Genomic DNA, 23,107 nt, shown 5'->3' on the forward strand with positions numbered 1-23,107 from the left:
CCTCGTACCCCTCCCCTTCCCTCGTATTCAGTCTCTCTCGCTCTCTCATTCTCCCTCCTCTCTCTTCGCCCCTTTCTATATCTCACTCTCTCTCTCTCGCTCTGTTTCTCTCTCCCTCTCTCTCGCTCTCGCTCTGTCTCTCTTTCGGAGTCACCTCTGTTGGTCTCCACATCCTTCGAGGATCGATCGAGAGGAGCCCAGCACTCTGTATATATGTATATATATATCCATTTCCAACCCTTTCCCCTCTTCCCCTCTCAGCGCTCCCTGTCGATTCCATTTGCCCAAAGTCCGCATAGAAACCCGACGTTCTCCATGTAAGTTACAGCGGTACGTATCGCCCGTGGAAGCATTCGCGTATCCGCGGCATCTCGCGTATTCCAAACAATCTTTAATTAACCCTTCAGACCACCGGCGTATATCAAAGTCGTGTGAGGACCTCTCTCTCTCTTTCCCCCCCTCTCTATCACTACTTTTCTTTTTCTCCGTTTGATTCGCGTATTAAAACGGACCGCTGTGTCGGGCGAAAGTGCACTTAAATCTGCGCATGACGATCGGGATCAGAAATCGTTAGGTAGGTCGGTTTCCAAGAGACTCGGACTCGCAGAGTCGGTGCCGTTCCAACGAGAGGCACAAAAGGCCTAAAAATCCCCGTCGGTCCGTCCGTCCCGAGATCGATCTACTATTACTACTACTACTATACTATGACTTTCACTCCGCCATTATGCAACAGTCAAAACTGGCGTTTCTCTCTCTCTCTGTCGCTGCGCGGAGGCCCACGGTGTCATTAATCGCTAACTGGTTTGGTGAGATCCCCGGGGTCGCAAGAAATACCGCCGTGGCGCGATATCTGTGCGTTGCACAGATCCGTCTCCGAGGATCTCGATCGATCGATCCACTCGACCGCATGAGATCGCTCTTTTGACGCCTCTTCGACGCGCCGCGCGACAACGTAACGGCGATGGTCCCCGGCGTGGGTCGCGTGGAAGAAGGATTAAAGTGCGAGATGCAGGCGAGCGGGACACAGACAGAAGCTGTGTCGCCAGGTTGGCAATGATCGAGTGAGCTTTCGCCGCATTGTGTTGGTCGCTCTTGGCGGTGCATAGTGATATCAACGATCGCATAATAGCGCCTCTACTCTCTCTCTCTCTCTTGTTCTTTTGCTCTCTCTCACTCGCTCACTCGTTCTCTCTCTCTATCTCTCTCGGATCGCTCGTATTGTGTACACATTTTATTACCGCGAGCGACGTTAAATTCGCGTTACCGCGGCGATATCACGGCCCGCGCCCCGCGCGATTTTTATCGGCTCATTCGGTTATTAAACCGCTTAATCGAGGGTAATTCTGCGGCGTATGCACACGTCGCGCGCGCTCCTCCTCCGCACGGTACGCGCCGAGCGATAACTGTCCGTTGCCTGCCGGTCATTGCGATACCATTCCGTCGGGCGTGCGACGATCTTCCTTTCTCGTCGAGGAGAGATTTCCAGCCGCGCCAATTATTCGCGTTCACCCTGTACATACGATACAGTATTTAGTACGCGCGGTACGTATACGTAGTACCGTACCCGCTATCGATCCCGGACCTTAATAGGTATAAAGTTAGCGTCTAGAGTCGGCGGTGTACCAGTGGTGGGTGTCTTCTGGCGAATGCATCCAGTAACAATATGGCGGCGGCCCCCTGAGCGCCTCGAGATGCGCCGCGAACAGTCTCTCCCGTCCGAACTTCAAAAGTCCATTCCGGCTTTCGCGAAGAGTCGACGGGCGGAGGTTACGCGATACGTAATTCCGTATATGTGTACAGTCGGTGGAAGGAAAATAAGTTGCCGACTCTTCTTTTTACTTCTTTTTTTTTCTTCTTAACGAGTTTTCCAACGCATCCGGTGTGTGTGTGTGTGTGTGCGTATCCGATCGTCGGAAAATTCCTTTCTTCCTCGTAATTCCCGAAAGATAAATTTTTTCCCATTCGGGTGATCTCGGAGATATGCGCGTTCTGAAATTCTCATCGGGGGGTAAAAGTGTAGTCCCGGCGATCTTTCTCTCCCACCGACCGTACAGACGTGCAGATTCGCACGGTGCAAAAATGATGATCATGGAATTCTATGAAAGTCCGACCATCGCCGCCGCCACTTTTTCATCGCGCGGGCGATTCGAGATATTAAATGGACATTGGATATCGCCCGGCTCGATCGTAAATTAATTGCGCGCGAAACGCACCGGTAAACGATACGCGCGCGCGCGCGCGCGCCCGTCGTTGCCGGAAATACGATGTAGTCGTTGATTTAGGAACGCATCAGAACCGTGCTCGCGCTAATAATGGGGGCGTTCCCCCATCCTCCTCAACCCCCCTCCCGGAACCCCCTGCCCAGCCGCCATTGCGGCACGTTCAGATTCGATTTCGCCGTAAATAAGAGATTCGGATAATAATAACGCGGTCGCCGAACGCCGCTCTCGAATTAACGCCCTCGTTATCTGTTTGCTCATTAACGGTGTTAATTAACCGCCCCCCCGATTATTAACCCCCGGACGATCGGGAGCGCGCGAATCCGAGTTTTGATACCGAGTTCGGGGAGAGCGCGCGCGCGCGAGAGAGAAATCGAGACGGAGACGCGCGCGCGACGGGTGACGTGCGAACACGCCGGCAATCGGGCGGATTCCCCTCATTTATCGCAATTATATCTGAATTACCTCCGTATTAAAACAGTTTGACTTTCCCTCTCTCGTGTGTTTCGATGAAATAAAATTATCGCGATTAATAATCGCGCGCGCGTTATTGCCGAGCCGGTGTTACGAAATTGAATGGAATAACGCACGGGACGAGTGCGTTACTACGAGCAGAGCCGGGCCACGGTGATGATGATAACCGTGTAGCCGGTGCGAATTCACACCGGTGGCACTCGCAGCGTTACACGGTATTCTTATCCCATATGTTGCGTGCATTTATTCGCGTCCTCTATTTATAAAGCCGTGTTATGACTACAGTTGCGAAGAAGACGCGATTTTTCCTCCCCGCTCTCGGCGATGGAATCCCCCCGCCCTCTTCCACCACCGGGCGGTGGTGTATCTCATCCTCGCTATTTTTTTCTTATTAACCTCTATTAAGGAGGTCGCTCGTCCCCGTCGGCCGTCCTGTTGCTCTGTCTCTGTGTGTGTGTGTGTGTGTGTGTGTGCATATCGATTCCGTCGTTTTCAAACTTTCAACTTTCGCGTGATCTTTGATGACTCATCTGGGAGGGGGGGATGATCAGCGAACGACTGAGCGTCACTTTGACTTAGCACCCTCTTCAGGGCTAGATCGCGATTTGTTTATTACGCGTCAGACCGACGACACGTGATCGAGCAGACGGATCGTCGAAAAGCGGCGGGCAGGCGCGCAAATCGCACGCGACTCCTATGCGGATTTTCGCGGCGCGCACGAAAGAATTCCCCGCAAGGTCGGTCGACGGAGGCGAAACGGACGGAAGGAGCGGAAGCGGCGGAGGGCGAGACGGCGGAGTGAGGTCGATGGAGGCGAAAGGGGACGGAGCAGGGGTGTTATTGCGTGGTAGTGTGGTTAAACGTATTGATCCCAATCACTACGATATGTCCAGGCTCCGCTGCTGCGAGCACTATGGCCGGGTCATCGCCGGAAAGCGCGCACGAGAGAGAGAGAGAGAGAGAGAGACTCTCTCTTTCGAGCCTCGGAGTTGTGCCGATAGATTCGGCTGGAAAATGGTTCATACGAAAACGTTTCGCTCGGTTTTGCGGATTTTCATCGTTGATTATTCATCGCGGCTTGTGTAACGCGGAAAATGCATGCGTACGTGAATACGTGCGTTGAAACCCGTTCTGCGGCGGCAAGAGGACCACAGCCCTATTTTTTCCACTGTGTGTCTCTATGAGGGGGGGGGGAGGGGGGAAGAACGGGGAAAGAGAGAGAGGGAGAGAGTGAGCGAGCGACACGCGGAGCGGACCCCGAAATGGAAATCGCGGATCGATGACGGCGGTATCGCGGAACGAGGCACGGCGAGAACACGTAGCTGTGTGACGCTTACGTAATGGCCTTCGGGCGCTTTTAAGGCGTACGCGAGCGCGCGAGGCACGCCGCACATCGCGATTAATCGGAGCACGCGGAGACACGTGATGTAAAAAAATCTGGCAACAGCGTGCGCGCGTACCACGGTGTGTTCTTCTTTCGCATATTCGTAATGCGCGTCGCGCTAATTGGGCGATCGTGCATTGTCAGGCCACCAATCACGGCTCTTCGTGCGACTCTTCGCGTGCGCGCGTGTGTGTGCATGCTCTGTGCACATATTTCTCTCTCCCTCTCTCTCGTTCGTTTACGTTTAATTACTTCGATCGACGACGGTGTCTTCAAGACCCGAGACGACCCACATAACAACAGCGAGTAACGAACGCCCGTCGTCGCCGAGAGCGCGCGAGTTCGCCAACTTGCCCGAATTTTCCGGGTGTATCTCCGGGAAACCCCCTCACCCTCCCCTCCGCGAATGTACCCTCCCGAAAGCCCGGCCGGCCGCGTTACATCGTCCTCGTCCTCATCGTCGTCGGTAATGCAGAGATGCGCGGCGCGGAGTCGATACGAGAAAACCACCCCTCTCGCGCGCGTACCGCACGAGTGGCGTGCATGCAATAGCGTAACACCGGTGAGAGACCAGACGGTCGGTCGACGTGCCGCCTATTTATATACACTCCGCGCCGTCCAGTCGAGCGGCGACGATCGTGTCGCGTCGTCTCGCGTCGGGAGGAGCCGAAAGCGCGCGCGTTCTCTCTCTCTCTCTCTCCCTCCCTCGTGTCCGCCCGCGCGCCAGCTGCACCTGCCGCCGCGCCACCGCCACCCGCTGGCCGCTTGCACTTGGAACGTAGCCGCCGAGGGCGACTGATCCCGCCGCTGCCGCTCTCGCACAGCGGTCGCTCGAGTTGCATCGGGTAGAACGACGACGCTGCGTTCTCTCTCTCTCTCTCTTTACTCGCCAGCGAATACGATAATGATAACGGAGTATCTAGATCACCGTCCAGGATCAGTTGTATCGGCAACCTTGGTTAATTAAGCCCGATTAGCGATTTCCTGCTTCTGTTTCTGTATACATGTATATGTATATATATGTATACACACATACACATATATATATATAGCGTTTTCTTCCTCGATCATTGCCCCAGTTTTACGCCCGACGTCGCCGGCGTTTCAAAGTCACCCGCGCTCCCGAACATCCCCTTGATGATCTCTCCCGTGGCGCTTCGTTTCGCGTCTTCGGGAAACTTTTGCGACACGAAGTCCCCCGAAGTGTACTCGTGCGACCGCGAAATACCTAAAGTCCCGGGGGGGAGGGGAGGGGGACGCATCTCCGCGGCGGGCCGAGTTCTCCGATCGTCGTGATTACTCTGACTTCACAAAGCAGAGCGAGAGAGCGGCTCTTCGCGAGAGCGACGAAAGCACACTTTTCACGGGCTACTTGTGTCCCCGGATACGCGGTAATCGAATGGACACCTCGATAGCTCGCTTCCGCCGTTGCCGCCGCCTCATTCGCTCGTGGTGCCTATGGATGCCCCGATTCCTTCTTTCCGCTGCGCACTTCGCTTCTCGTAGGTTGCATCGACTCGTGGGGGCAGCCGCGCGCGGCGCCGGATTCTTCTTCCCTTTCTTCGTCTCTCCACCGTGTACACTCGTCGGCTCCTCTCTCTCTCTCTCCCCCGCGCGTGCATCGTCCTACCCCCTTCGCCGCCTCACCAGCCCCCTCGCCCTCAACGCTCTCTTCTCGCTGCTCGGTAGCGAACTCGTGCGAATTCGGCCTAATCGGGCCGTCTCGTCTGTCGGGCGAGAACGCACGAGCGCCACGCGCGATGCCGCAAGCTCTCCTTAGCCGTGGGCGTGATTGGCCGACTGAACAATGAAACGAGCGGTGGGGCATCGCGGCGCGAGGGGAAGAGAGGAAGCTGAGAGAGATCCTCTCGCGAGCGAAGGCCAGCGAAATTCATTGCGGATAATATACGCGCCGTTACCGCGTATTAATCTGTTTATCCGGCAGGGAGTTTTGGCACGCGGAGTGGAATGGATTCAACACGCGCGCGCGCGGAGAGTGTAGAGTAGCGGGAGCACGCGAAGCCGGAAGATATTCCTCAGCCGCGCGTCACCGTTTCTTCGTAGAGAGAATCGTCGAGGAGCGCGCGCGATCCCGCTTCAATTACTCGGTATTTTCGTGATTCACGCTGCCCCGCTGCGACTTTCGGGGCTGCACCGGCGGAAAAGGGCTTATCGAGAGATAAATAGAGAAAGAGAGAGGAGGGGGTGGGCAGAGGATGAGTCAGGACGATTCACTTTCGTCATTCGTCGGTCCGAAGCGTCCGTAACGCTCGGTACGCCATGATGTAATTGCGGCGCGAACGCCGTAGCTGTAGCCGCCGTTGGCAACGCTGGCTCGGGTGCGAACGAATTTGCGGATCGTTCCTCGCGGACGTCCTTCTGCCTCCTCTCGGGCTCTCGTGTTGTAGTCCTGCGAGAACACACGAGTGCTGCCGAGTTCCTCCGATTACGGGACGCAGTTGGCCGAGAGAGGAGGGTGAAGGGCACTGTCCCGATGCTACACCCCTGGTAGGGTGACCTCCGTTTGTTCCCCGTTCCGCACTTCGAAGAAACTCGATAGCCGGGCAACTCCGTGGCGACGGAGGCGGCGGTTCTCGCTTTTCGAGAGAGAGAGAGAGAGAGGGATCGCCGAGATGTAAAGTTCACCGCGAGGACGACGACGGTCGCCGGTGAATCGCGGATTTCTACGCGATTCCGATATCCTCCGCCTCTCCGTCCAGCGGGATTCATCATTGTTTGTACACGGTGATAAGGATGAGTTTCCCTTCGACCGCCGTTCTTCGGGCCGAATATTCATGCGCGTCCACCGATCTCTGTTCGAACGAGCGAGTGTTTTTTTTTTTCTTTTTCCAGCATATTCGAGCAACGAATTTTCGCTCGCAATCCTCGGATCGTCCGAGGCTCGTGATTGTCGCGTCCCCGCGACTGCACTCGCGTCGTTCACGGCGAACTCGTTCGCATCGTAATCGACGTTTTCCGAACGAGCGGTATATTCCCTTCCAGGAGGACCGCGCGCGCGCTTCCTTCGAAATGTATATATCCCACGGTGCTGCGTGACCTATAGTCTTAGCGAGGGAGATTCATAAACGCAAGCAGGTAGGCAGGCAGGCAAGCAAGCAAGCAAGCAAGCAAGTCGGTGCATGTCCCCGGTATTGATCCTTTCGATAGTAAGTGGGCACTAGGCGCATTGTTCGGGAGGTTTCCACACATTCCTATCTACCAACCTTGAGAGCCGAAAGCCTTCATGCGTTTTTGGCACTCTTCTCGAAAAATGCTCGATTCGATGCTTTCGATCGCATTTAGTCACAGTGTATTCCCGCGTGTAGGGGCTCGAATATCTCTGCGAATACGTCTTCTTATCTTCGTGCGTCGTTTTTAGTAGTATCGAGCAGCAGTTAGCTCTCACATCCTTCGCCATCCCGATGATCGTCGTGGCGGACTCGTTCTCGGAACTTCGGAACTGGTAAGGTTACCTCGCAGACTTTTTTGTGAATTGTCCCAGCATCCTTCCGTGCGCAAGCGAGCGAGCGAGCAACGGTGCGTGCCTTCGTGCTTACCGCGACAGAAGTTTCAGACGGAATCTCATTGAGGCGTCGTCGTCGTCGTCGTTCTCCCTCAAGCGAGAACAACGGATTTTCGACTTTGTTCGCGCCTTACTGCGTTGCGATCCTAGCGATCTCGACCGTATCGTCACGCATGGCGACGGTATAACGTGTTTTCTGTCGGAAAATGATCATTTCTCTCTCTCTCTCTCTCTCGTCGCTGAATCCGTCGACTTCTGTAATCATGAATCACGGCCCTCGTGGGTCGGACTCGTTCAACGGAAGTTTCACGAAAGTTACCTGGAAATAATGGCGTGCCACGTCGGCCTGTTGTGAGGCTTACGGACAACGGTGGCTCATAGGTATATCCTAGGATCTACAAGCCGAAGTCCGTAAACCTCAGCTTTCCCATGGCTGTTAGGGGGTTAATTGGTTAGGAATCCTTGGAACGGAGAAGCGAGGCGACCAATGGGCGTCTGCCGAGTCGGACGGAACATTGGAGAAAGAGAGAGAGACTGAGCGAGCGAGCGAGTGAGAGAGATGTGCACGCGATGCAACGCGGTAACGGGAGACGTCCAGAGCCGCAATCTGCATTACCGTCCGCTTTTACCGCCACATTGAACTTCTTTCGCCGACTGCTGATATATCGACGCCTGAGTAGAGCAGACAGCGAAAATACTTGTCACCCTCGCTCCGTCTCGCTCGCGCTCGCCTGCCCTCGCTCGGTCTCGCTCTCGCACTGCCGTGAAACGCGCGCCGCGGCACCTCGCTCGCTCGCTCACGCCGGGGTTGCCCGTCGGAGTATCGGTACTTGTTAGTTTTCGATACTATACCGATACTTCACACGGTGCCGGACCAACACAATGCGTTATCGATTCGGCCAGGCGCGTCCGCATCGCGAATTTCGGACGGACCGAGAGAGAGCCGTCGGAGGAACGAAAATAGCCTCACATGCCCGAATAAATAACGACGATACCGCCATCGATGGTCAATCGGAAGTAGGTCAGGCACGTTCGCCTGTGGAATTCGGCGGTGTCGCGTACCCGACATGGCGTTACAACGATGTCCTCTGCGCTCGATACCTGGACGAGGACCCTCCGTTGGAAATTAGAAAATCCCGAGTGTACAAATCGAGGCGAACAAGCCCGATTGAGCACTAGGAAAAAATGGCCGTCGTGTTGCAACGGAGAATCCGCCCCATAGAGGGAAAGAGGGAGGAAAGAGAGGGAAGGAAAAGACGATGTGCAATTTTCCGAAGTCATTTGACGAGCAGCTCGAACGAACGACGGTTACGTGGCCGAAATATACGCGAAGGGGATCTGGTTCTTTCTTGTCACGGCGGCGAAAGGACGGTATTTGCGCGTGGCAAAAGGATCTGGATCCTTTCTGGTCGGATAGGTACCTGCCTGCCGCAAGGATCTGTGTGACACGAAGGGGGCAGGTATTACCGCACGAAACCGGCGTCCTTTTACCGACCGTCAATTTAACGCGAGTGAAACTCGCTTAAGGCTCGGGCCGCCGACGTGGCTTAATCCCGTTCGGCTGGTTTAAAGGACGCACTTCCGTATCCCAGGAGGAGGAAGTGGTCGCGTACCGTGTCGGCTCGGTCACCGCCACGTGCTTCCCGGTTTTCCGACTGCGTGAGAGGCCCGGACGAGAGAGTCTCGACGACGATATCGATTCGAGCGCGACGGGAACGAAAGAAAAGTCAGACGTCGGACTCGTGAATTAATTAATAATTAATCATTCGCGATAGTTCAAGATATGATCAGCGGCAGACTGAGAGTTTGTGGAATCGACGAGAGAAAATTCCGTCGTCGTCTCGCGAATTTTATCGCTCGCGCAGCGCTAATTTCAACTCGCCTTTGGCATGCGGTTTCCAAGTGAGACGTGTCGCCCATACTTGAAAGCTCTCGCGTGGCGAATGTTCGGTGAACATTCTAATTCGGGACGGCCGACGAGCCGTTATATGATTCACGGGACTTGGGGTGGTAATAGCGTGAAATCGCAACGCGACACTCACTTCGGGCACATTCACTCGGGGCGAGCTCGACGATTAAGCTACACGAATCGGAGCGGGGGATTATCTTTGCGCAATAAACAGTGACTTCTTGTCGCGGAGGTCATTGCGACACGTCCGGATTGCTTTCTCCGTGTTTGGGAAGGTGTTAAAACCCCGGCTGGTTAGTGCCGACCGTTGATCGTTAGATTCGTAGCGTGAATGTCCATTCATCATATTCTCGTTTATCTCACTTCTCGTGAAGGGGAAGGGCGAATGAACGATGTGTGTGTGAGAGAGAGAGACGACAGTGACACGAGTAACCCGCTTGCTCTCAAAGACCCTCGCCTATTGAACGAAACTTTTTTTCTCTCGATCGTAGGTGGTCATCGGCAGAAAAGAACGCAACACTTTCACCTCGACGAACCTCGGGACGTGTATCTCTTTAAAACCCAGGACATTTTTATTTGGAAACTTTGTAAATGTTATCTTCCCTTCAAAACTATCTTATCTTGCCTTAGAATCTTTGCGAAAAAAACATATTTAGGTTTATGAGTGGGTTCCGGAAACCTGTCATTATACTGCTGTTATGGCTAGGCGTACACACACACCGACAGAAAATTATAGTTATTTTCGGCGCCAAACATACTTTATAGCAGTAGCAACATACATGTTACGCATAAGGTTATTATTACTGACATTATAATAATATTTATTAGAAAAAATAGTTTTCTTGATGATTTTTGTGGATAAAAAAAATATATTTAGCGCCGAAAATAACTTATTTTTCTATCAGTGCGGTGAATCACGTTTAAATATAATGATGTCGGATTATCAGGATTGTGATGGTTGGGGGTTTTAAGGGGATATTTCTCTATGTAGTAAGGAAATTTTTCCTCTGAGAATTACTAGAAAACACTCTCCCATTGGATACGAAAGCGTTCAAAGTTCTTCGAAAAGAAGTAATGTAACTATTATTAACCTTTTCGCTACTGACTGGATGTGCACGAAACAATCGGTTCGTGAACGCGGTCGAAAGGAGAGAAAGAGAATCTCGCCGCTATCATTCGTCATCTCATTGGAACTCATTGTAAGACAAAGAAGGAGACGACCGTTTGGATCTGTCGTTTCTGTACTCTTACTATGTACTCACGTGAGATGTATCGACGAACTGATAACGTATTTTCCAATGTTACACTCTTAGAAGATACGTCAGTGGTGTCCTCCTTTACTTCCGGATTCTAATCTCATTCTCGCATCAAACGTGCATCATATCGTATTTGAAAATCTTCATTATAGTCAGTGGACGAGTCAAACGCAGGAGAAACGTGGAAGTGACGAGGGAGACTCAAACAGTAAGCGAATTGGCCAATCACAGTCGAGAACCTCTCAATATGACGGTTTCATGTGTTCCCGATAATTTTTAATTCTGACCACTTAGTTCGCTTGCTGTTTCGATATTATATATTTTACTGCTTAACTTTTTCTATATCTGCCATCCGCTTGACATTTTTTTTTTCAATCAGGTTTTAAGACACATCCAAATCCAAGGATACCGAATTCATTAATTTTTTTTTTAGTAATTCTCAAGGGAGAAATGCTCCTATTGGATTTCTGATAGGCGTTCCGAAATTTATCAAGGCAAAAGTCTCTCTTCCACTGACTGTACACAGATTCGGAAGAACAGATTTCCGAAAACAAATATGGCAGCCGGAGAGCTAACCGGAGAGAGAGAGAGAGAGAGAGAGAATGAGAACAGTCTCCGTGGACGAAATTTCACATTAATCCGTCGGGTTATCTTAAACCCGTGTCCACACTGAGTAAAAAAAGTGATAGAATCAACGACATTTCGTTTTTAAGCGAACAAAATTCTCTCAAGCACGACGTTTAGTCCATTAAATAAATTATACAGTTATAATTATACAGTACTGTAATAAGAGTTATTAATTGATTCAATGATATTGCCAAAATCGGTCAGCAATCATATCGACGTGTTGTTGCAACGCAACGCGTAATTTATTCGATGGACATATTTTTTTTCTTTCTAACCAGGAACGACCGTCGACTCGACCGCTTTTTCTTCTCGGTGTAACGTCGAATTTTTATCGCCTCGATTCGGCAGGATGTCGCGTCTTTTACTTCGTTAGTCACGTGAACCCGGGCCCTGCGCTTCTCCGCGGATAAAGTCGGACACACAGCATCCGCGTATCCGCTTTTTTCTGTCCGCCGCGGGGAGCTCCCGGCGAGACCACCTAGTGCCACGTGCAGGAACTAGAGCCGGCTTTCGATCGTTACTGATCTACCTACGTTAAGTGTTTGCCCGATGTCCGTGTGACCACCGAGCCCCACCCTGATTGTTATACCGCTCGCCGCTCGGCGAACGCGAAAATCTTACGGTGAATTTGCACGATTTACTTTCGACGAGCCGGTGACTCTCGGGCCACCGCGAACCATCTCACTTCGACCAGATTCGCGGATATCCGTCGTCTTGGAACAGTTTTCTCGTATAAGGGAACCGCTCTCGTAGTGGAAAATATCAACCCGTTAAAGACCACAATTGTTCCATGAACATTTTTTTATCGGAAGATAAAATCTGTTCGCTAATTATATGGAAAAAAAATGATTTGCTGGCACGGAAAATTTTATGCTGTCGCGACAAAATCTCAGTCAGTTATTGTATGAACGATCTGTTAAGAATTGTCATTATTTTGCCGAATTCGTCAAATTATTTTGCTGCAAGAAGAAATCAGTAAGAAAACGCTATTTTGTTTTAATGGCGAATTAACGTGTCCTGAGGACGAATTCACTCAGCAGGATATTTTATATCCCGGTAACGAAAATGTTTCCGCTCTAATTGTGAGTAATTCACTAAATGCCAATTATCGCTGTCACAATGAAACACGCGGTAAGCAACGATACGTGATTTCGCTGCAACAGCAAAATTATTTCTCCCCGTGTAGAGAGGATTTAGAAACTAACGTCTCAGATTTAGAAACTATTTTTATCGAAAGCGTAGATATAAAGTTGGAAAGTGTTGGAAATATACTGAGAAAAATAACTTGTTGACCCAACAGAATCTAATCGCATGTATAGACAGTAAAACGGTTTCTTAAAAATATTCATTGCCAGCCGTTGGAATATCTTACGGAATCTACAAATTATTTTATCGTAAGAACGAACTAGCGAATGCAGTGAAAACTAGTAAATAGGACAGAACAGGCTACTATTTCGTTCAAACGGCAAATTAACGTGTCCAAAGGACATACTCGGCAGAATATTCTCAATCCTAGCAACACAACCGTTTCTGCTCTAATTACGAAGAATCCACTAATCAGGTTATGCGAACGAAATTTTATTATCGCAAAACGAATTCGCAATCGCAGCGACTTTTGTTTCGCGTAACGGCAAAATTACTTTCCTCCTTCCAAAAATGACACATCATATATCAGTTGATTAAAATTTAATTAAATAAGAGAGATCGCACAAAGATAACAATTTGAAATGGGATAATGATCGTTAATGGGTTAAATATGAGACGAGGGAGGACGCATTGAGCACTCTAAGAGGTCTCTCTCTTTCGTTCAAGAGGAACAATCGCGTCGCAATCTCCCTGTTACATCGAGAGAGGGTCGCGTACACGTCGATAACACGCGGAAGGTTGGGAAACACTGCTCTCTCGGTCTCGGTTGCGTGCATATCTGACGGACGCGTGGCCGAACGTCGAGATCTCTCGCACCTTTTTTCGCCCGTTCCTTCCTTCCTTCGCGATATTCCGCGCGTCTGCGCGAGCCGCGCGATCTATCGAGCGCGCATAGTGTGCGTCCCTGTCATTGTGCCGCGGTCGAATAACAGCACGCGCCCAACAATATTGCACCGACGATGATAGGCCTTATCTTTCGGTCAACGGCGATTCAGTCGTTCGCGGCAAATACGCGACGCACCGATAAGAGTCGGTCTCGGAATAGCAGCACTGAGCGAGCGTGCGCGCGCGCGCGCGGTCTCCTCGCGAGTTTCGCTTTTTTTCCAAAGAGAGCAAGAGAACCGTCTTTATATACGTAAGATTTTATTCCAATCTATACTCCAGCCGTGGGGCGCGCACGTTCGTCGGGGAAAGAGATTTTTTTTATATCACCTATTTATTTATTCACTTATTTATTCGTCTCTCTCTCTTTCGTTTGGAACACAGGCAATCGATATAAACACCCGATAATATCGAGAGATCACACGGGAAATTCTTTGAACTTTCTCTCTCGCGCGCGCGCGCGCAGTTTTCCTTCTTTTTTCGCGGACGCACCGTAGCCGGAAAAGTCTGCGAAGTAACGATCCCGTCAAGGATAATTTGTTTTTCCTCTCCGGCGTAACGGCGTTAGATACATTCTCGAGCGTGTCTCTGGGTACAAAGTGTTAATAGGCACCTAAGAGATCGTGTTGTGTGACGACTACGGACACACGGAGAGACAAACATTGGCTACGTCACGCGCTCTCGCGCGCGCTCTGTATTGCGTAACGTCGAAGTCGCCGGGATTTATGGAAATATTAAACGTGCGTGCGCGCGCTCTCGATGAGAAGAATCCGTCGCCTCGCGTCGCGCGATACGGGGCTTTAAACGCGGTCGCAAGAGACGATAAAGTGTACAGAGGCTAACCGTGGCGCCGCCGCCGGACGCTCTCCGATTTCTAGGCGGCCGACGTCGGTGACTCCATGCGGGACTCCACCTGTCGACATTCCATCATTTGAGCCTACGGCGCGTTTTTTCGTCGCCGCTTTCTTCTTCTGCCCGACCCCCGTGATTCGCGCGCGCGCGATATTCCACTGATAAAATCCTGAAGAGAGCGAGGGAGAGAAAGACCACCGAGAGACTGCATCGTGCGCCGCGGGCTTAACTTGTTGCGTGCGCGCCGTATCCATCCGAGCGGACCGGCGGCCAATCGCAGCCGGGAATGACCGTGAAGGGGGGGGGGGGCTACGGGCTGAAATTCTCGACCGTGATTGATCGATTCTCGCCCTTTTTCCGTTCGGGAGTCTCGAATTTTCCCGTGCGCCTTAAAACTCGTGAACTCAAGGACGAGCACAAGCGAGAGAGAAAGGAGAGTTCAAAATATAGTTTTTAAGTTACGGGGAAAAATGTTTCCTCGTGAATTTTTTTCGTTTCGTATTTTCCTTAACGAGAAAAAAAAAGTAAATGTGAAAGGTTTCAGTCGAACACGCGTGAATTTTTCTAAGCGGATTTTCGCAATCTTGGAAACAACAGAAACTGTGGAAAAACAGAGGGGGGGGGGGGGGAGTCTTTTTTGTTTCGAAATTTTAAAACTATAATTCATACCGAGTTTTTAAATCCGGCGGAAACTACGACGACCGGCTGCGATACTCGGGAACGACGGACGAGCTCGTAAACAGCCGCGTCGTACTTGCCGGAGTCATCCGTAAGTCTTTCTCATTCGGCGAAACTTCTTCCGTCTAAAGTCCATTCGTCGTCGTGCGATGTCGTAAAAAAAACTGTTCACAGTGCAAACCGCGGCTCTTAACGAAGCGAAAATCTACGTGCGTTCTATACACGCCTCTCGCGCACCATCCGCTCGAATACGCATTGTGAGGAACAGAAAGGAAGAGAGACGTAGAAAAAGAAAGAGAGAGAGAGAGAGAGAAAGATCGTATCGCACGCGCACACACTGTGTCGACCTGGGGGAGTACCTTCGCGCGGGTTATATCGTAACTTTCACAATGAGCGCGCTCGTCGTCGGCGGGTTTCAGGTATGCGCGAAATCGCCGACCTCCGTGAACGTTTTCCCCGCCGTCATGACGATTGGCTGTCCCTCGACCGCCGCTGCTCCTAATCAAAAATATTTGCTATACACCGCTGCCCGGTGTGATATCGTCGTATCGTTTCTCCATACAACTTCCGTACGCTCTTCGACGCTTCCTTTTTACGATACCCGCTACTACGTTCGGTTGTGAACGGAGGGAGCGCGCTCAACGAGTGAGAGCGGCCGGCGATTATCCGATCATTCGCGCGATCGGGCCGTATTTTCCGACCACGACGGATCCAGAAGAATACCGCCAATAGCGCGGCACCGTGTACGCGGCCCCTCGTCGTGTCCGATTGATTAAAATTGATCGCGCGGCGATACGTCAGCGAGCGAGCGCGCGCGGCATGTGAGGCGGGCCGTGTGAACGCGGCTTAATCCGGCCGCGAGCGCGTCCTTGCACCGTGTCGGCCGCGGCGCGCCGTTTACACGGGGCGCCGGGTTGCACCTAACCTCTCATGAGTATAGCACGCGCGCGCGCACCCCTCCGCCTGCCTGCCGGCTCGCTGAAGCAACGTACACAGAAAACCGCGTGGTCGTGCGGCGCGCACCGCGCAAGCCAAGACAACGAGGCAACGCCGCGTGGCCGACCAGCTGATCGCTCGGCGACGTGCAGCCGCCGCGGTTACGGGGTGAGAGAGAGAGAGAGAGAGCGCGCGCGCAGAGGGGGAGAAGTCGCGCGCGACTGGGCTAATGAGTGTGCGACCTATTGGGGGCTCCGGTGGTGGGGGCGAGCGGGAGGGGGTCCGCGCGAGATAGCGGCGGAGTGGGAGGAAGCGCTGTGTTGCCGTCACGTCAGACAGCCGTGCCTCTTGTCGCCGCCGCCACACCGGCGGTGTTTTCTACGATCGAGTGGTGGCGGCGGCATTGCAAGGTCTAGGAGGCCGCGCGCACTCGTTTCTTGCGACTTTTCCAGCCCGTTCTAATGAATCCGACGCTAACGAATCCGAGTAGGTAACTTTGGTTTACCACAACTACCTCCGTTGGCTCTCCTTCGCCCTCGGTGGATTTCTCGAAATGTTGCACGGACATTTTTGGAGCAAAGGTCGTTCGCTCGATGAAGCGTGCCGCGATACGCTCGACTTGAGCGTGCTTTGATATGGTCGAGTGGAAGGTGGCAAGACAGAGGAAGAGGGAGGGGCAGAGAGAGAGCGAGCGAGCGAGTGGCTTTAGTCGATCGACGATACGTCACGCCGAATAATCTTATTCTGTGCCGGCTCGACTGCCTTGAACGTATCTTCTCACAATAATGATGACTCTCTTCCCCGATCGTTATGGTAATTCATTCCTCCGGAGTGTCGTCGTTCGACGTGGTGATTCACGTCGTCATCGTGCGGCCTGCATCGTGCAACGACTCGCCCGACGGGACCATTCGTAAACATCGCTTTAATGAATTACTGCGACGACGTGGACGCCGAAACGTCCATTTAAATGAACGACGACACGCCGACGTGAACGCCATCGTACGGAAACGATCGCGTTTATTTTCCATGGAACTCGCTCGAGGGGGTTCCCTCCTCCTACTACTACTCCTCCTCCTCCCCCCCAGCCACCCCCTCCGGCGTGGAGGCGCGAGAGCAAGGCAGACTTCCGAAAAGGAAGAGAGGAGCCCACCGCTGCGACGTTGTCGCGGCTTCCGAAACGCCGCGACGTTGCCCTTCGGCTCCATCTCGTATCGATAATGGTGAAAACGGTGCGCGGATCCGGTGGGAGTCACTGTGCCACTCGGTGGGTCCTCGCAATCGTGTCGTTGAAAACCAACCTCTACCTATCTACCGGCCGATATGTGCAATGGCGACTCGTATCGCCGCGAATTTCACGGTGAGACGATCGCTCGCGCGACCGCCGCGATACGAATACCTTCGTATCGATTCTCTCCGTCTCTCTCTCTCCCTCTCCCTCCCGCCCTCCTCCTCTCATCCCGCCTCCGTCGCTTCACACGTCACTTTTTCCGCGGATTTTTCTCGCCGATCTCTCTCGTTCGTGATTCGCGGATAAAAGCGCGCAGGAATACCGCAAGCGTCGTCGCGATTCGCAAGGTGTTCAGCTAAGTTTTTAAAGATCGTCGAGCCGCGAAGATTGGGTGGCGGCGCAACATTGTGAACGATATACACTGTGTGTGTCGCGGTGTCGTCGTCGTCGGGAACCGAAGATCGATCCGCGCGCGACATCGATTTTTGCGATACACTATACGTGACGTAAAAACGGCATTGTCATTGGCTGTTGCTGACGTGAATGGCGCCGTTTCCTAAGTGTCACGAATGGATCGCGTCACTGATCGGAGCCGCGATATAATAGGGACATTGTTTGCACTAGTGGTGTCATACTGTCACGCGCATTCCCGGGAGACCGGTCGCCGAAACCAGACGGATACTACGCGAACACACTCGCGCTGTCATCGTTCGCAGCGTAGTGATCGTCGCAAAAAAACGTCACTGTAAAACCGCGATCCATTATCCGCCAATCCGCGCGCAATCTCTCAGAGAAAGAGAGAGAGGAGTTCACGTTCCGAACTCGATTCGATTACGATTCAATTTACCACTCGAATCGCGCGCGACGGTAGAGTGGCGGATAGAGAGAGAGAGAGAAAGAGAGAGGTTGCGGCACTTTTTTCTCCCTCGCCACTGAGTTCCGCAACGTACCCGTATCCGCAACAGGGGAATTCGTTCCTTCGGTAATTCCCGGAAGATCAATTTTCCCGTCGGACACCCTCCTTCCCCGGACGGATACGCATCCCGTGGTCTGAGGTAAAAGTGTCGCGACCTTTCCTCCACACTTGACTGTACACCCCGACGGAAACTGCTCACTGTTCTCTCTTTCTTTCTTTCTTTCTCTCTTCCCCTCGATCGGCATTTATTCCGACATTGCTTCTGCGTTTCCACGAAACGTGGTCCTCGAGCACAAGTTGATTCACTGTTTTCCCCGAGACGATTACCGTCTCCGTCGTCATCATACTTATCATCATAATCGTTGCTCCCGACGATCTCGTGTAACGTCCGACCGCGCACCATCACCGTCTCCACTTATTTCCAAGTACATCGTTTCGGTTTACATAAGTCCCGACATCGTCGCGCGACTCGACCGCGAACAGAGCGGAGCTCAGCCTCGCACGGTCGTCCGACCTGTTATGCTCGCCGCTCCGTTCCGTCGCGTTCCACGCTCTCGTACTACTCCCCTCTTTTCCGCCCGTGCCGCCCTCCCCCTACCGACGCTGCCCCACCATCGTGCCGCGTCTCTCTCGCTAATACGCCCTCGCACAGGCCAAAGCACGCGTCGGCACCACGTATCTCGCGCAGGGACGTAACGAGCGGAACCCACCGTGAGGACGCGTTTTTCGTCGGCAGGTGCATTGCCGCGGGAGAGTGAGTGAATGTGTGTGTATGTATGTGTGCACGGTATGTTCACGTGGGAGTGAGTAATCTCGTCGTGCGACGTTCCCGCGAATCGGACGGGCGGCGAGCCGCGGGTATGTAGGCTCCTCTCCATCGTGCACGGCGTGATTCTAGTTAAATGTAACCTTTATGGTCAGGTCAGGTCGGGTTGGTGTAGGTAGGGTAGGTGGATAGGTAGGTGGGTGGGTGGGTAGGTTAGGGCATAGGGTAGAGTTACAGTTACATAGAGGGCCTAACTTTCCGCCGACGATTCTCGTCAACTTGAGACTTGACACTCGCGCGCGCGCTATCGCGTTCAGGCCGATCTTCAATTGTACGGGGGCTAGGTTCTGCATTTATGCCCGTCTTCGCTCGTCGTTGGCGGCGTGAAACTTTGTGAATCACTGATAAGGGCATAGAGCGTACCGCCACTTGAGGGCGAGATTTAGAGAGAGAGAGAGAGGAGAGATGGAGCGCGTGTGTGTGTCTCTTTAAATCCGCGTTATTGCTCGGCACTCGCGAATTGTAACCCAAGGGGAAACGCGAATATCGCGCTTATTATCGGATACTACTATAAACGTCGAGTCGAGTTTCACACCGGCTCGCCCGTTCGACCCGGTTTTATCGCGAGATACTATTTACACGGTGGTGGATAAAAAGAGGCTCTCTTCTAAGGATAGATTAACGCGCTAGCAGAAAGCCAGTAGTCACTTGCCTGACCAACTACTCTCTCTCTCTCTCTCTATCTATCCATCTTTCTTTCTCTTTCGCTCGGCCCGGGGTACAAAACCGGGGCGCAAAGTAACGCCGCAAGGCGGAACCACGGATCACACACGGGAAACGTATCGGGGCGAGAGAAGGAACGGAGGAGGAAGGGGGGAGACGGTGGCGGCGGCGTTGGCACGAGGGGGATGGGGGAGAGGTACAACAGAGCGCGGAGCACCCTTCGCACGCTGTAGCGGCACAACCACACTTCGCCACATCGATTTTACCGGCTCGCTTGCACTCACACTCGGTCGACCCGTTCACTGAAGGAATGTCTCATATGCCTCCCTCTGCCTCCTCTCCCACCCTCCCCCCTTGCCCCGTCGTATTCCCTCCTCCTTCAAACCCCCGTACCCCCGGCTCTGCCGCTTCGTGCACCCCCCGCGAATCCTGTCTCCGTCACTCACTCATGCCGGTTCTCTTTCTATCTTATCCCGTCGTCCATCCCTCTCCACCCAAGCTCGCCAACGTCTGCCTCCCCCCCTTTCTCGCCCTCTTTCTCTCGCCACTATCTCTTTCCGGCTATGTCCGTCTGTCTTTCTCTCTCGCTCGCTCGTTCGTTCGTTCGTTCGTTCGTTCGTGCACGTTCAACCAAAGGTCTCTCTCTTTCTCTCTCCTCTCTCTTTCCCTCTCGTCTCTGTTGTGTGATCGCAGGGCGGTAGCGGCAGCGCGCGGGGAAGTGGAGAGGGAGGTTGCACCTTTTGCCGCATCTCGGAATCTCGCGCGTTGCTCATTTGCCGTACATAGAGAAGAGCGAGGAAGACGGACAGAGCAGCGGAGTGGAAGGACGGGGGGAGGAAAGAGAGAGCGAGAGAGAGAGAGAAACCTCCGGGCTAGGTGGTAGTAGTAGTAATAGTAGTAGTAGTATGCGAGAGCGGCGGCACGGTGGTCGGACAGTTCCAGTTCCGTTTCGATTAGGTGAGTCCACACGCGTCGGGTTTTTGGCTCGCCCTCTCGTACGTAACGTTGTTGTAATCTCGCGGCAACGAGAGAGAGAGAGAGAGAGAGAACGAAAAAGAACGAGCAGCTTGTGTGCTTACGTACGCGTGATGTCGTTTGTCGTGTTCATTGATGGCACTCGTTGCCGTCATCGTTATCACTATCGTCGTCGCCGTTGGTTTTGCTGCTGCTGCTGCCGTTGCTGCTGTTTACCCGGCGCATCAGCCGCACGTCACATTCGCGAGCGCGTCCAGGAGGAAACGAAGTGAACGGACACCTCGTGTGGCGATACGCGCGCGCCAGAGAGAGAGAGACGGAGGGAGGAAGATAGAAAGAGAAGACAAACGGAGAGTGCGCCTCTCGCAGGACGTATACACCACACAGCACGCTGTCTCGGTCTTCTACGTACTTCGACGGTTCGTTCGTGAACAGACTGACCTCGCGGTTATGGCCACACCAGGGGCAGGTCGCCAGGGTTACAGAAGTGCACAGTAAAGTCTGCGTGTCCCGATTTGCCGGGTTCGTATACCTACGCCTGCCCTGCCGTCGCTACCTTTTCCGTGCGAATCAGTCTCTATACATATATGTGTGTGTATATATATANCACACGCACGCGCATTCTCCTGTTACGCGCGTGCATGTACACAGTGCCATCTCGGCGGCGTAGAGAGACGAGAGATCCTCCATCCGTTTCTCTCTCTCCCTCTCTCCTTGTCCCTCTCCGCCGGCCCTCTAGCCCAGTTCCGGGCACGGCCACTGATCCATCGATAAGGAAGTTTGCTGTCCTCTCTCTCTCGCGGCAGGTTCGTTCGTGCCGGTCGTGCGCGATGCGCGAATCCACGGGATCGAGCATCTCGTTGTCGCATAGTCGGGGTCGAAGCGCAATGTGCCGCCGCCGCTGCTACTATACTACTACTACACTACTACTACTACCGGTCACGTGACTCGGCCTATCCACCGGGCGGGTTGAATTGCCGGCTGTGAAATACAATGAATTACGTAGAAATCAAATGCGAATAGCAATCGCGCGCTTACTCTTATATATTTACATTTCGGCCCGCGCGATTTGGTGGAGGTGGAGAAGAGCGGTGTCTCGTTTCTCTCGCGTCCCGTGACGAACGTCAGGTGTGTCGATCGTCGTCGGGTGGATCGACATATTCTCGATAGAAAAAGGATCGATTCTCCGTGCGGGAGCGGTGTGCGAGTTTGGAAAAAGCGCCGCCGCGCGCGCTCGTCAATGTCACCGGAAAGAAATCACCTCATCGCGATTTATTTGCGAAATAAGTTCGCGCGAGAGAGTGGGAAGAATGAGACGAGTATCGGTTATCGGTTGCGTTAATTTGGTTCTCCCCCGAATCGCATCCTCCTCCGGGCATTCTTAATTTTGCTGCAAGGAGGATCGAGCGAGCGACGACCGCCGCGATGTATCTCGTTCGTCCCTTCCTTCTTCCTCTTCTTCTTCACCTTCGAGTGCGCGAAGCAGCACTCTCGATCCTCTCCTCGTGAATCTCGCGCGCGCGGCCACGCGTTACCTTCCTCTTCGGATCTCATCTCGGATTGTACGTTGCTCCCTGTGTACAATCGAGCTATAAATAAAGTAAAACAGTGTCGGAAGAGAGAGTGCCGTGGCCGAAAATAAACGCGTCGTCAATCCGAATCGAATCACGAAGCGGAGCCGACGGAGGAGAAGCGATAACAAGACGCGCACCGCGTAGCCGACCCGAGAATTCATGAAATTGTGGAACCCGCGGATTTCGCGGCGATTCATCAAAACGCGGAGACTGCGCCCGCGATTCTCTCTCTCTCTCTCTCTCGCTCGCATAACTTCAGTGCATAAACCGACCGACTGCGCGCGCGCACGCGCGATATTCAAACAAACTCAAATCTTCCAGTACGTTCAAGTGTTATCGTCGTCGTCAGTTACAATTCCCTCCGATCACGTACTCACCTTCATTTTCTCCGCCAGCGCGTAATGTTTAAAAAAAAAAAAGAAAATAAAAAACAAGAAGTATACATGTGTGCCGCGAGTTTGATCCGAATACGCGCGAACAAATAGCCGCGACGCGTTCGTAACAACGAGCGAATGAGCGAACAGCGAACGAGCGAGAGAAAAAGGGAGAGAGAGAGAGAGTAGTAGACGCGCGCGTAGGTGTGTAATTTATCGCTACGCGGGACGCTCGACGACGACGTCACAGGCGTGCGCTTGCCGCGGCCGGCCGGAATGACGTAGCGTGTCGTCGCTCTCTTCTCCGGCTTATCGGTGCTGTTAATCGAAGGCGCAGCGCGCGCGCGCCCCCGCCGGTGTTCTCCTCTCTTTCCTCTCTCTCACTCCTTTCCTCCGCGCCGCCGGTCGCCGCGTACGAAAATATGCGTGACACGAGAGCCAGTTAACCGAGGCCAAGCCGCGGAGAGTTCAGAAGCGCAACGTAGTGAGTAAAACTGCCCCCTCGCGGTGCGCGTCCGCGCCTCCCGATCCCCCATGCACTTCTCCGACCGGCCGCGGTGCGCCATCGAGTTCTTACCTCCTACCCCGCGTAGCCTGCGCCACCTAACCTTCCTTCCCTCCCCGTCGTGCCGTCGTCCGCTCGCTCGTTTTACGCCCCCCCCCCC

The 23,107-nt window shown here is 53.2% G+C and overlaps 1 protein-coding gene across 8 annotated transcripts in view; it reads left to right on the plus strand.

Annotated features, from left to right (window-relative positions):
• Positions 1–23,107, plus strand: part of LOC106748678 (serine/threonine-protein kinase tousled-like 2) — a 48,393-nt gene that overhangs the window by 16,894 nt on the left and 8,392 nt on the right. The window contains exon 1 of one of the 8 annotated variants that reach the window (XM_014627457.1): positions 20,682–21,016. The exons of 6 other annotated variants lie outside the window; for them this stretch is intronic. The gene's annotated coding sequence lies outside the window, so the exon portion shown is untranslated. Of the gene's footprint in view, positions 1–20,681; positions 21,017–22,785; positions 22,927–23,107 lie in introns of those variants that run through there. One more of the 8 variants, XM_014627458.1, reaches the window with a different exon arrangement.

The sequence above is a fragment of the Dinoponera quadriceps genome, unplaced genomic scaffold (assembly GCF_001313825.1).
Source record: "Dinoponera quadriceps isolate SergipeBrazil2010 unplaced genomic scaffold, ASM131382v1 scaffold2094, whole genome shotgun sequence".
NCBI lineage: Eukaryota > Metazoa > Arthropoda > Insecta > Hymenoptera > Formicidae > Dinoponera > Dinoponera quadriceps.